The 14,565-nt window shown below is 39.3% G+C and overlaps 1 pseudogene; it reads left to right on the top strand.

Annotated features, from left to right (window-relative positions):
* Positions 1 to 3,704: 3,704 nt before the first annotated feature.
* Positions 3,705 to 13,487, top strand: LOC122672426 (annotated as a pseudogene).
* Positions 13,488 to 14,565: the final 1,078 nt, after the last annotated feature.

Genomic DNA, 14,565 nt, shown 5'->3' with positions numbered 1-14,565 from the left:
TGATAAAGAGCTCTTTTCGACATGAGACTTGTTGGGACGGCAAGTAATTAATTTTGAGATGCAAACTGCATCTTTTGTCTCTTCTCATTTGGATTTCTAGGATCGTGTGGACGGCCGGAGGTGTTAAAGAAGCTCAATTACAATAGATCTTTTGTTGCCCCTTTAAAATGAGTGAGCTTCTATGTGCCACCACCAACTCTCAATGGAAATGGTCTTATTATGGCTTCCATGAAAATACAAGTTTTTGGTGCAAATATTTATCATTTGTGGCTTGACGAGAAACATTGCCTTGTCTAAAACCTCTCCAAGCCAACAATGTCTTGGTGACTAGAAATATTTAACTAAAATATATTGAAGGGATGGAAGTAAAAAATTTGAAGGGTCCTCTTGCTTTAGATTTTCTACAAGAATGGAGCTTAAAGGTAGACCTTGTTCTTAGTTCTTCTCTCTAGGTTAAATGACAATATTTTTACCCTTCCCCGAATGGAATAGTTAGCATGCACATTGTTAGCAGCATTCCTTTGGCCTCCATCATAGCAGGTTATGGCTGCATTTTAAGAGACTAGAATGGGTCTAATAGTTATCTAGTGGCAGGCAGCTTAACTTAGTTAGTATCCAAATTTTTTCGATATGACATCCAGATGATGACCATCTACTTCTACGATAAATTCAGTATGAAACCAATCTACTACAATGCTATATAAAGAATTCAGAAGTCACCTACTAATTAATCCCATGGTTAAATAGGCCAGATCAGCCTTCCATCTTTGCTAAATAGTTGGGCCACTGAGGCAAGATTGTAAGGGTATTTATATAATAACCCTTCATATGTTCTAATATAATCCTACTTGTATTAATACTCAGGCTGTGAGGGGCAATCTAGTAATTAACCCATCTAACCTAAACCCTAATTTTCCTATAAATACTAGTTGAAGGCAGCAGTCTGGGTATTCCAAACTAGATACTCAAGGTGTAATGCTTTAAGCAACCTTGTGCTTAAACCCTAAACCCTAAACCCTAACAAAGATTGTCTGGGTAAACTCTATTTTTCCTACCTATCCCCACCCCAAAAAAAAAAGGGACAGGTTAGGCCATGTAACGGGCATGTCCATTTATGAAACTCAATTACCAACTTAGGTTATCTCCAATGTGTCATTCTGAGTTTCCCCATAGAGATTCATTGGACTCACAAGCTATAAAGAATGGAGCCTTTACCAAAAATCAACTAGATTTTTAGGTTAACGATAATCAACTGCTGAGATGAACAATGGTCCAAATAGCTGCGATCTATACACAGGGATGAGTTCCTCCATAGATATTCATTTTACTCATGAGCTATAACAATTGTTCCACAACAAGATAAGCCCCTAGTTTCCGCCAAATTGAACTTCAAAAAGTTAAACAAATTCAGTTTTGTATCTTCTTTCTGTTCTAACAGTATGAAATGTGGATTAACAATTGTCAAGCAACTGGATTTGGGTCATTTCATTCGTCCAAGAAATAAACTCTTAAGTGATTTATGGATCTATATCACTCAAAACGAGTATACGGTCTATTTTATATGCTTAAATAGCTTAGGCTCTTAAGGAAACCCACAAAAGTCTGAAACACAGTCAACCAATCAACCACCCAAACAACCAAGAGATCCAATCAAAATGCAATCAATGAAAAAATAATGAGCAGAAATAGTTGAGAATAGAACTTACCTGACGATTATGAAGAAGATACTGTGTAAAACCTCTTCTGATAATGAATGAGCGAGAAAGAGCGATAGAACCAAAGCTCGTTTTACCTTTTGGAGTCTAAAAGGGGAGCCTTTAAAGTAAGCTGACAATGGCGAGTGGCGACTACTGTGGACTGTCCAATAGTGGAGTGTGGACCCCAAATACACCGCGTTCTTAGCTGTATCACCACTTCCACGTTTGTTGCTCAGCCTCGTTTGTTGCTCAGGCTCATCTGCTAGGTCCATAGTTCTAGAACTCACGAGATCTCAGTAAGATCTCGACGAGTTTCTTGATTTTTTGAGAAATCAAGACGAGATGGGATACGATACAAAATAATATAAGATCTCGATGAGATCTCGAATCTCGAGTCGAGATCTCAGGTTGGCCCATGGAAATGACCCATCTATTATGTATTTACTTACCTAACTTGACAGAACTCGATGTATCTCGGCAACATCTAGGCTCTCGAGTCGAGATCTCCGATTGACCCATGGAAATGACCCATCTACTATGTATTTACTTAGCTAACTCGACAGCACTCTTATATGCTTGCTGTGGAGCATTATATGCAACATTACAACAACACTATGTCATAGGAAGACTATATGACACTAGTGGGGGCTAAATACTTGATTCAAAATCATTTTATGTGATGATAGTTGTAACACTCTTAAACAGTTTGATATATCACTTTAACATTTCTAATTCTATTTAAATTGTTTAGCTATTAATTGAATGTTTAGCTTGTTTTCTATTACTAAATTATGTGTAGAGTAGGGTATTTTAGTACGTCATCCCCTACCAATCGATGGTCCGAATTGAAACTCATATTTGGACTTTTTTTACAAATTGTGACCCGGATCTCACAGATATTTCAATTCCAGCGAATGATGACGCTATTGCTTCAATCCGATTAATTCCTAACAAATTAGTATCCGCAATTTGTGAGGCAATCCCAGGAACTTAACAATGGCAAAACTGCTACACGCCCTTGATTACCTCCGCTGCTACAACTTGTCTACCACCGCTCCACTGTGGTAAAGTCTCATCTTGTGTGTTGGCCGAAGTGACAATAGTCACATTGAACCCTCGAATATGTTCGAAGATCTCGAAATGATCTTCCAGTTCCAGGGAGAATTCGCAGGAAAGACTCAAAAGGGGGCAAATGAAGAAATAATGCGGAGAAACGGCCTCGACAAGGAATTTTGCGGAGTAACGGCCAATCGGCCGATTTTTCGTAAAATTATGTATGGAAAGAAAAAAAAAAAAGCACGAAAGGACTTGCGGCTGATCGACCTATTTTCCGCGTGTCTCCTACCAGGTCTACAAAATCTGATAGTACCATTGTGTTTAAATGACCTAAAATAGGTTGAATACCAAGTTTCAGACCCAAACTAGGTCTAAAACCCACCAAGTTGAGGCTTCAAGTCGAAGAAAAAAAATGCATCAACTCGGCAAGATCTCAGCAAGATCTCGACTCGACTCGATTTTTCCAAGGGCCGAGTTGGTACCGAGACCCGAGTTTTAGTACCTTGACTAAGTCCTACTCGAGAGTCTGTTGTCAAAATCTTTTTTTTAATGGGTCCTTCCTTCTATACGTCACTATGAAGAGTGAAGTGAGATGTTTCACTAGTTTTATCTTAACCTGGTTTTTATATTGAACATTAGTTAAGAATATGGGTAAATATATAATTTCACCTCCTCCCTTCTCCTACTCCACCAAAATCACCACAGCGACCCCTCCTCACACCTTCTCCCCTTTCCTGGTGAAATTCAGACCCTCTCCTCTACCCCTCCAACCACTGCAATCTCCCACAGCACCATGGCCGTTGTTTCTATATTAACTCTTTCATATTTTTAATTTTTTAATTGAACTCCATTTTTTCTATTCTATATTGCAGAGAAGATGGAGAGCAGAGTGTACTGTTCTCCATCAAAATAGGCTAGTAGGCCCAATGCTTGGTTTCTTCTCTATTACCGATGGAGAAATTTCATGGCAGAAGGAGAGTCACGGAGGGATGGAGTTGCATATGGATGTGGGGCGGGGGTTGTGTGATGGCAGAGCGTGAATGGCAGAGGCGGTTTGCAGCGGTGGCGAGTGGTTGGTGCGACAATGCATAGGGATATGGTTCTGCATATTAAAATATCCATTTGAGAAGGGGTGGAGTGTGAGGAAGAAAATTAGTTGGAAAGGGATTGCAGGGGGTGTGAGGAAGAACATGGTTGGGGTGGGCCATCGTATGCGTTTTAGGGGTCGGGATTGTATGGAGCGGGAGGAAGAACCAAAAAGGAAGGGCTGGAGAGACGTGTTACCGGCGCTGCTGCTTCACACTCTATCGCTTGAGGGGTATCATGGAGAGAGGGGGGATTACAAATGAATTTACAAATATTACCCTCACACTCATATTCATTACAAACATTTTTAAGGATAAAAATGCCATGGTGAAGTGAACTTTTTCACTGGCTATAGTGACACGAAAGATTACCTTTTTTTTTTAATATTTATTTATTTTTTAAGCAAAGACCAACACCTCATAATTAAGAGGCCATGAGTTCTCCTTGGGACCTACTATTAAAAAAATAATAATAATGATACACCAACCATTATAATGTTTATTATCGTTATGGTCTTAGTTTTGGAAACTGGTTGGAGAATGCCATAACAAATACAAAAATCAAGAAAAGAAAAGAAAAGAAAAAGACGTACCCAGATGACGTAGGCGCAACCAGTGAGACTAGGAATCCCAAAAGGAAGTAAGTCTTATAGTAAGATTTAATCTTCCGCTGAATGCCTCTGATTATCTATGATTTACTAGATTTAGTTGTGAGTTAGCCACTCGATCTTGATGGTTTTGGAATGTCAGTGGACATTTGGTCACATGAACCCGAGCCCATCCTTGGGTGGGGTATCCATGACTATAGGAGCATAGGTACTGGATGAAGTATACTGAGATGGTTGGATTCTTTGGATTATAGTGGTGTGTGTTTCGAGTTTGAATTTCCTCAGCCCTTCCAAACAAACCGGTTTAGAGCAAAACCGTCCTTTTTCAGTTTGGTCTGGACATAGAACCCTCAGGACAAAATCAAAATCCCATCCAGTCTTCCTTAAACTATCCAGTTGAGTTCAACCGTTTTTTACAGTTTTTTGTATTTTAAAATTTTCATATTTTAAATAGGGGGTGTTTGTTTGACGGAAAAAAATAGGATGGCAAATTGTTTTTTTTTTTTCATAGAATATCGAAAATGGATGTAGTTTTTTTTTATGGAAAAAAAGATTCTATTAACAAAAAAGAAATTTTCAAAAGGGTGATGTTGGGGCCTTCCTTGGCTTTACAACATATAAATTTAATACTAGAGAAGTTATCAGTTTCTTCAGCTAATTCACAAAAAACAATTTATAAGATTCCAAGGAAGAGTATATAAGTTTGTATGATTAAAGAAGTCATTGAGTTATTTGTTGCAAAACCAAATTTGTTGTATCCTAATATTTTCTTTTCAGACCCTTTTCCATCCTTGAAGAATCCCAAATAGCTCCGCTTCCTTACTATCCTGAGTTGTGAGGCTACCTGCATCTGTTAGCAAACTTTGGCCACCTATCAAAATGTTGAACCGCAGAAAAACATGAATCAACAAAGAATTCATGCAATCACAATAAGAAGAAGAAATCCTAGTCTCAACTCTTCAACCTATGAATCCCTAAAAACGTACAGAATCAGAATAAAAAAAAAAAAAAGGCAAGTAAACAGTAGCTCCAGATGATCGAAATCCTAGAATGTCGAGTTACCTTGAGCAAGATGCAGAAAAGAGACAGAGTGTAAGTACCTTGGTCCTCGAGACAAGGGTTCCTCGGCCTTATGGTGACAAGGATTAGCTTCGATGAATAACGACATATCATTTTGACATATCATTCTGGGGATTGGGATCATGCATCATAAAGAAATGGAGTCGCCACCTAGGAATAGGGCCTAGGACCCAATGGGTGTAGCCCCATCCGGGATTAGCAGAAAGGGCTACGTGATTCTATATGGTCTGGTCAGAAATTCAGAGTAAGTAGTCAGGTTATGAGAGTGGGAAGGTATTAGGCACTCATCTCTCCCGGATAAACCGGTCTTTCAACCAGATGCTCGTTTTTGAATATTCCCCTTTAATAATATATCCTATACTAACATGCAAGGTTAGGTTATGATGCATTAATCATGACAAAGAAGAAATCATTTACTATGTACACTAAAGCAAATTACTTTAATTGTCTACATTACACCAAAAATAATAAGAAGGAAAGAGACAGATACCTATCAAGAAATACAAGAAATAAATGGAAATGCACCAAATACGAAATATGTGATGTCCCACGGCTCAGGTGGAAACGGACGATCGACTTGCCTCTCTTTTGACGGACAGAATAAGGACTATATGAGATCGATTTCGTCACTCACTTCGGGCAAAGCAACGGCTATATAAGGGATTCTCGTTATCTGTATGCAGATAGAATAACAGTTGCGAAGGGGATTTTTCGTTATCTGTACACTGACGGGATAGGAATAGGGCCTAGGACCCAATGGGTGTAGCCCCATCCGGGATTAGCAGAAAGGGCTACGTGATTCTATATGGTCTGGTCAGAAATTCAGAGTAAGTAGTCAGGTTATGAGAGTGGGAAGGTATTAGGCACTCATCTCGCCCGGATAAACCGGTCTTTCTACCAGATGCTCGTTTTTGAATATTCCCCTTTAATAATATATCCTATACTAACATGCAAGGTTAGGTTATGATGCATTAATCATGACAAAGAAGAAATCATTTACTATGTACACTAAAGCAAATTACTTTAATTGTCTACATTACACCAAAAATAATAAGAAGGAAAGAGACAGATACCTATCAAGAAATACAAGAAATAAATGGAAATGCACCAAATACGAAATATGTGATGTCCCACGGCTCAGGTGGAAACGGACGATCGACTTGCCTCTCTTTTGACGGACAAAATAAGGACTATATGAGATCGATTTCGTCACTCACTTCGGGCAAAGCAACGGCTATATAAGGGATTTTCGTTATCTCGTATGCGATAGAATAACATTGCGAAGGGGATTTTTCGTTATTTGTACACTGACGGATAGGAATAGGGCCTAGGACCCAATGGGTGTAGCCCCATCCGGGATTAGCAGAAAGGGCTACGTGATTCTATATGGTCTGGTCAGAAATTCAGAGTAAGTAGTCAGGTTATGAGAGTGGGAAGGTATTAGGCACTCATCTCGCCCGGATAAACCGGTCTTTCTACCAGATGCTCGTTTTTGAATATTCCCCTTTAATAATATATCCTATACTAACATGCAAGGTTAGGTTATGATGCATTAATCATGACAAAGAAGAAATCATTTACTATGTACACTAAAGAAAATTACTTTAATTGCCTACATTACACCAAAAATAATAAGAAGGAAAGAGACAGATACCTATCAAGAAATACAAGAAATAAATGGAAATGCACCAAATACGAAATATGTGATGTCCCACGGCTCAGGTGGAAACGGACGATCGACTTGCCTCTCTTTTGACGGACAGAATAAGGACTATATGAGATCGATTTCGTCACTCACTTCAGGCAGAGCAACGGCTATATAAGGGATTCTCGTTATCTGTATGCAGATAGAATAACAGTTGCGAAGGGGATTTTTCGTTATCTGTACACTGACGGGATAACGAAATGGCGGGATAAGAATCGCTCTTTACTCGAGTGGGTAATCGAAGGATCTACCCATGCCTTTGGAGTCTCGCTCTAATAGACGCTCAAGAGGGAGAGAATTGGGGGGAAAATGGGTAAAAAATGAGCTGTGAGGGTCTCTCTGCCCGAAAAACTTTGGTTTGGAGGAAGGGGGACCCTCCTATTTATAGGGGAGGGTGCCCCACAGCTTGGGCCAGAGAAATCCTCCACGGCACCGTGGGCGACGTCAGCAGGCTGACATCGAAAACCCCTGCAACGTCGTGGCTCCGTACACCCTTGCCATGGGGGACCTCCACGGCGCCGTGGACAGTGTGGTTCCCCTCATTTCACTTGTTGGGTCCAAATGGGCCATTTTTTGGGTTCTAGAAGGTATTTGGGCCCATGGGCTTGATTTTTTTGGATTTTCTTCTCCTTTTTAACTCTTTAGCGGGACTGCCGTGATTGGGGAAGGTGAGCAGTACCTCCTTCAGCATTTTGGTCAAAGGGTCTTATAAGTCACTTTAGGGATGTTAAGGTGATTTGGCATAGATGTAGGAACAAGAGTCCTTCTTGAGAGAGATACCGATATCTGTCCGTGTCCTGTTGTCATCATCGCCGGGGGGGGTGACAAAATTCAATGTCTACACAGAGGTTGCAAAGAGACTGGTGTGAGAGAGGAACCAAAATCCTTTGGTTGATTTCTTGGAGTTAGGGGCACGGAGACTCGTCGAGAGAGAGCGGTTGCAGACCCTTGGGATGACTCGCACTTCACCGCCTTCGCCGGAGGTTGCATACGAAGCTTGACTCGCCTTCGCCGAAAGGTTGCAATCCAAAGCTTGAGTCGCTGAAGTCGCCGGAGGTTCTTTGTGAGAGATGAAGGAAGTCATTGTTGTTTTCGGGAGGAGCGAGAGGAGAGTGGAGAGAGAGGAGAGACAGAATTGCGGGAAGCAGTGGAGAGTGGAGAGAGAGAGAGTTAATGCATTTTTGGGAAGTGGAATGCATTTTTGGGGATGTGGGATTTGTTTTTTCAAATTCAGCCGTTGGATGAGAACTTTCCACGTGTCGTTCATCGAGATAAGGAACCGGATGAACAGGATGGTGTCAGAACGGGAGAGAATAAAAATCTGGGTGGGGTATGGCAGTTATTGCACACCTGCTTGTGTGAGGAAGTACGGTGATAGGACGGACAGCGCACAGTAGAGGATCATAATCCTATGTATCAATGTATCAGCAAGCACAAATTTGATCCAATTGATCAAGGCCATAACCCATACTTAACTTTCCCTGAGATCAGGGTTTTTTTTTATCCATAAATCAATTTATTGCAAAAAAGAGAAAATAGATATATACAAACAAAATCCACCTACCAAGACTTGGGCTGAACTCCCCAAGCTTTAGAGGGTTCCAAAACTAAAGATTACACTTAATGCCTAAAACCAAGCAAAACTCAAGAATTCCAAAGAGCACAACAAAACAAAAAGGCCAAATAACCCCCTACAACAATTATCCATCGAGACATTACTCACTACAAGAAATCCTATTTTTTTCGACGGTAAGAAATCTGGTCCGTAGCCAAATATCATTTTCTACGATGGTTAATATAGTAGCGTAGCATAATATTATTTTCCCCGACGGTTTGTAACTATCCGTCGTGGAAACTCTAATTGGGCAACGGTATGTATTTTCCCCCATGGAATTGTATTTTTTTCGACGGTTAGAAACATGGTCCGTAGCCAAATATCGTAGCAAAATATTATTTTCCTCGACGGTTCTAAATTATTTGTCATAGAAACTCAAATTGGGCGACGGTGTATATTTTTCCGTCGTGAAAAATATATTTATAATGAAGGTATGTAAAGTTCGTCATGGATTACACATGTATAACGACGGTATATGTCTTACCGTCGTGATTTTCTGATATGTTTAACGACAGTACTAAAGATACCGTCGCCCAATTGCCTTAAATTTTTAGCGGGCTCCTGAGTTTCCAGCTTCCCGCTTTCTTCTATCCCATTCCCTCATGAAACATCTCTCTCTCTCTCTCTCTCTCTCTCTCTCTCTCTCTCTCTCTCTCTCTCTCTCTCTCTCTCTCTAGCCAACCATCTCTACCCCATTCTCACACGACGGAGAAGAGATCAGCGGTCAAGCGCTAGCTCCTCGGAGTTCTATTCCTCACCGTCATCACGAAATCGAAGTGGAAGGCCTCCCTCTGTTGATTTCTAGCCTGCTGTCATTACTGCTGGAGTACCTCCTTTTTCCGATGAGTTTTACATTTTCCGATCTCAAACCTGCCACCAACAATTTCAGTGTTTCAAAACCCTCTCTCATCGTGAAACCCTAACCTCCAATCGGACTCACACCTCTCATAAACCCCCAATCGGACTCACACCTCTTTGATTCCCTAGCCGCAACCCCTTCTCTACTATCTCTGCAACCTTCCCACTCCCTTCTCTACTGTCTGCTTCCCCCCCTCTGAGCAGTTGCCTACGGTGGCAACAGAGTTCTCTCTGCAAGGTTTGTCTCTTTCTCTCTCTCTCTCTCTCTCTATTTAAGGTTGAGTGCAATGTTTCCATTTCACGGTTTTGTTGAGCATTTTTTTTTTTTTTTTTTTGGGGCTTAAAGCTCTATATATGTTTAAAGATATAAGTATTTGTACAGCTTAATTTTTTCTGGGTTTAAAGCATTTGTATATCGTTTAAAGATATAAGCATATCTGGGTTTAATTCTTACTAGTGTCTAAGAATTGAGTAGATTAGCATTGGTCCATTAGGGGGAATGGCAGAGATGGTTTTGAGCAGAAGGTCTTTACATGGTTTTATTTGTGATTTTGGTTTAAAAACATTAAGCCATGGATGAGGCACTTCCCAAAGTCCTCTATTTCTAAGTTTTTTGTCCTCTTGCTCCACCCGGTTGTTAAATCAAAGTGGGAGGTATCATTAATCTGTGCGATACTTGATTATGGCAGTAGGCTTAATTGTGAAAATACTTGATCCATAACCTGAAAAATAATAATACTAATAATTAAATGAAAATTTGTTCTTCCTTGGCCCTGAAATTAACTGTAACTTGTTTAGAACCTCTTGAACAACTGTTGCCTCATTATAGAACAGTGCCACTTCAATAATATAATCGGCAGCGGCATCATTGATGCTTGAAGGCTAATTACTTAGTAGTAAATGAGCCAAGGGTTCACTATTTCCTGATCTCTAATAAAGAAACTGAAATCATTGTAGTACAATCTTATATGTTTTACCTGCAGATAGAGATCAAAGTAACAAGCATTCAATTAATGGACAATAATATATAAATATAGTTTGTATTAATCATATATATCTGATCACCCGCCATAGGAGGTGCAATCTCTAATATGATCCTTAATCTTACGATAATACCAAACTGCCCTAGTCCACCTAAAACTCCATAGAAAAGTTCAGAATTTTTCTCTTTTGAACAAGTCACAAAATCTCCTCTCTTCCTTCACTCATAAAAACTCCAAACAAGTCAAATCTCCAGGTAACCCAAAATTAAAGATTCATTTATTTAATATAATTCTTTTTATTCTAGGTTCAAAAACAACAAAGTACAGAATCACCCACAAGGTAGGACTGCAGGACCAGAATTGAAAACTATTGATATCTGATAAATCAGAACTCAGATGGGGTGGGGAACAAGGTCGAACAGGCCTCTAAGATGGATGAATAACTCCTTTAAGTGTGATTGAGATCCAATGGTTAAATTAGGAAATATAGGCAAAGTTCTGAAATTAGTAAATAAGTTCGGAATTAGTAACTGACTAATTTTCAATAGAACTAAGTAGTGGATGTGGTTCAACTTCTGGTCAATGGAAGAATACTAGTGGTGGAGGAACTATCCAAATAATCTCAAAGATCTGCTGGGCAGATTGAGAAATATAAGGAAGGAGAAGTTTCAGCAATAGAACTCCAAGAAAAGGTCAGAACTCACAATATATCAGCAACACAACTCCAGTAGGTTAAGGAACAGTTGTAGGGATTAAGCATCACTACAAGAAATATGATTTTTCGCGACAGTAAGAAATATGTTCCGTAGCCAAATATAATTTTCAACAACGGATACCATAGTATGTTTATTTCATGTATATCTCCCTTTTAGAATGTTTTTTGAAGAACCTCTTAATTGCTTCCTAACAAAAATGGCTATGTAATTTGTCTACCTTGTTATACCAACTATGCATATTGTCTCATTAGACTCCTGTAGTCTTATTGAATGTAGTAACTATTATTTCTTTCAGTATTTCAAAATTGATATAAATTAGAAACATTTAGTACTTCATGTATGGTTGGGGTTTTATTGGATCCCGCTTTGCCTCACCACACCCTATACTGAGATGGATTGGGGCAGTGATGAGTTTTTGTTTGTAATTTAGTGGTGACAGGGTTGGTTTGGTTCAATACCTAGGATATGGTGATACAGGAATGACTAGCCACAAATAAAAAACAGAAAAGAAAGAGAAGAATAAGAATACTTACAAGAGGGGGGAAAATCTGACTTTCAATTACTTACAGTCACCAATAATTTGTTTCCAATGTTACCTGAAATTTGCATAGTCAACATTACCAGAAAGGACCTGTAACTGAAGTTCATAAGAATTGTGTCAAAAAAATCTTGAGAAATGCACCCAAAGCTGTGAACCAATAGCCTGCTATGGTCTAGAACAGCAGGTCTGTCAATAACCCTCCAAAAGAGCAATATCAGCAAGATTTGTTTGCAACTCTCATCACAACGCATATTACGTGTGAGGAATGGGTTGCTAAAATTACAAGTGAATCCGACAGTTAGATATGGAAAAATCAAGAGGTTGTGATGACTAAAATTAGAAATATAAGGTTAGAATCAGTACCAAACAGCAACTTAACTGAAAAAATAGCAAGCCTTAAAATAGAAATTAAGGAACAAATTAGTATAGTAAATAGAAAGTAGCTGGACAGAATTAGAAACGAAGCCAATAAGGCTCTGTATGGCAATGTTTCTATTCTAAAAAATCGATTCTAGGTGGGGGCCTGTTGTCGATCCCTTTTGCCATTTCTAAGGATGTGTTTGAGAGAATTAGAGTTGGATGGAAGGTGTATGGCATAGCTCGTAAAGCTGGTGAACTCCAAATTCCAAGTTCTAACTATCAGTTCATCTCATTTGACCTCTTAAACCCAATTCAAACTACAGAGAAGGTCTCTTTGCTTGAAGATGTAACTCATGTGTATTGGATCACTTGGGCAAGCCAATACCCATTGGATTCCCCTGAGTGTTGTGAACAGAACAAAGCTATGATGTCCAATGCTTTGAATGCTATTCTCCCTAAAGCCAAAGCATTAAAACATGTCTCTCTTCAAATTGGAGGTAAGCACTATCTCTCTCTTACTAGCCCTTCTAATAGTAAACCAATTCTTTACTATGAAGATAGCCCAAGAGTTGATGAAGGTCACATCTTCAACTACATTCTTGAGGATTTGTTGATGGAGAAACTAGAAGGGAAGGTGGCTTGGTCAGTTCACAGACCAGGATTGCTTATTGGGATTTGTAATAGAACTTATTATAACTTCATGGGTGGGCTTTGTGTCTATGCTTCAATATGTAAATATCTTAACCTTCCCTTCTTATTTGGAGGTTCAAAAGAGTGTTGGAAAGAAGTTTATATTGATGGTGCAGATGCAAGGCTTGTTGCTGAACAACATATTTGGGCATAAGCAAATGAAAATATCTCATCTACTAAAGGTCAAGCATTTAATGTCACGAATGGTCCAAGCTTCACTTGGAAGGAAATCTGGCCTGCATTTGGAATAAAATTTGGAATGAGATTGATTGAAGAAGAAATGTTTTCACCGGATTTACGATTTTCGGAATTCATGACTAATAACGGAAGTATATGGGAAGAGACTGTGAAGAAGGAAGGTCTGAGACAAACCAAGATGGAAGATCTAGCTAATTGGCCTTTCATGGATATCTTATTCAGATGCTCACACAAGATTTTGCTGTCATCGGAAAAGGCTAATAAGCTTGGTTTCACGATGATGTCCAAAATATAGTTGCAGTCCTAGTAGATGTGGCCCTTACTATTATTAACCTATTTACTAGATCAATAAGAGATCTATTTTTCTTAATAATAGAGACAGTCTTAATTACCAAATTATTATCTAACATAAATGAGCCATTGTGAAGAGCTTTGGTTCAACCATCAAGCTAGGTCCTCGCTAATAAAAGGGTGATTAATTAAGGTGGTCAACTACTAATATATCTGAATGAAGTAACATGTAACAGCACAATAGTTCTGCTATGGATTTGGCATAGGATCCATAGTTGTGAAGGCATCGCCTAGGTGTCCAGGCGCTTTGGTCGCCTAGGCGGGTGCCTTGGATGCCTTGTTCTCCTAGTTGGTGTCACCTTCAACTTTGGCCCTCTCCACCGCCTTGGGTCGCCTAACCCCTATGACAGCTATGATAGGATCAGGTGGGATTCCTGTTTCATAGCCTTCATCCTTTTTTCTCCGTTGATCAAGTAGATCAGGTTAGTTTTCTGTAACTTTTCTCTACATTGCGCAAGTTAATTCTCCCTTTTATCTTGATTCTAATTGCTTTAATGTCATACTTTTCATTCATCCAAAAAAAATCATACTTTTCTGCTAATCAGTTTCAGCCTTACTTTACCTTTATTTCTATGCTGTGTACCTTGGTTCTTATCCTCATCTTAGATCTGTTTTAAGCCTACAAAAAAGCTATTGATTTCGATCTAAGTCTTTGTTTTTGGTTTTCTTATCTCAAGTTTGATTGCAGACCACTGATAAACCATGCCCAGGAGTTGGATTGGAAAGTCAAGGGATCCAAATTTACCGTCGCCTATATTTTCAGCGACAGATATCTATTTTTGGCGACGGTTTATTACCGTCGCGAAAAATCATATTTCTTGTAGTGACTCCTCCAAACCCACATAAGATGCACTCTCCATTTCTAAGCTAAAAACATATTTCTGGGAAATTCCGTCCCCTTGGGAATATCCGCTCTACACCAGTTCTCGACATCCGCTTTGATATCTCTAATAAGATAAGGTATAGTTTTCGTTTTATTTATGAAAAAAACAGAAAATTCTCTATTTTCAGATGTGAGAAAC

Source organism: Telopea speciosissima, chromosome 8 (assembly GCF_018873765.1).
Source record: "Telopea speciosissima isolate NSW1024214 ecotype Mountain lineage chromosome 8, Tspe_v1, whole genome shotgun sequence".
In the NCBI taxonomy this organism is placed as follows: domain Eukaryota; kingdom Viridiplantae; phylum Streptophyta; class Magnoliopsida; order Proteales; family Proteaceae; genus Telopea; species Telopea speciosissima.
This window is presented reverse-complemented; position numbering and strand designations above follow the sequence as displayed.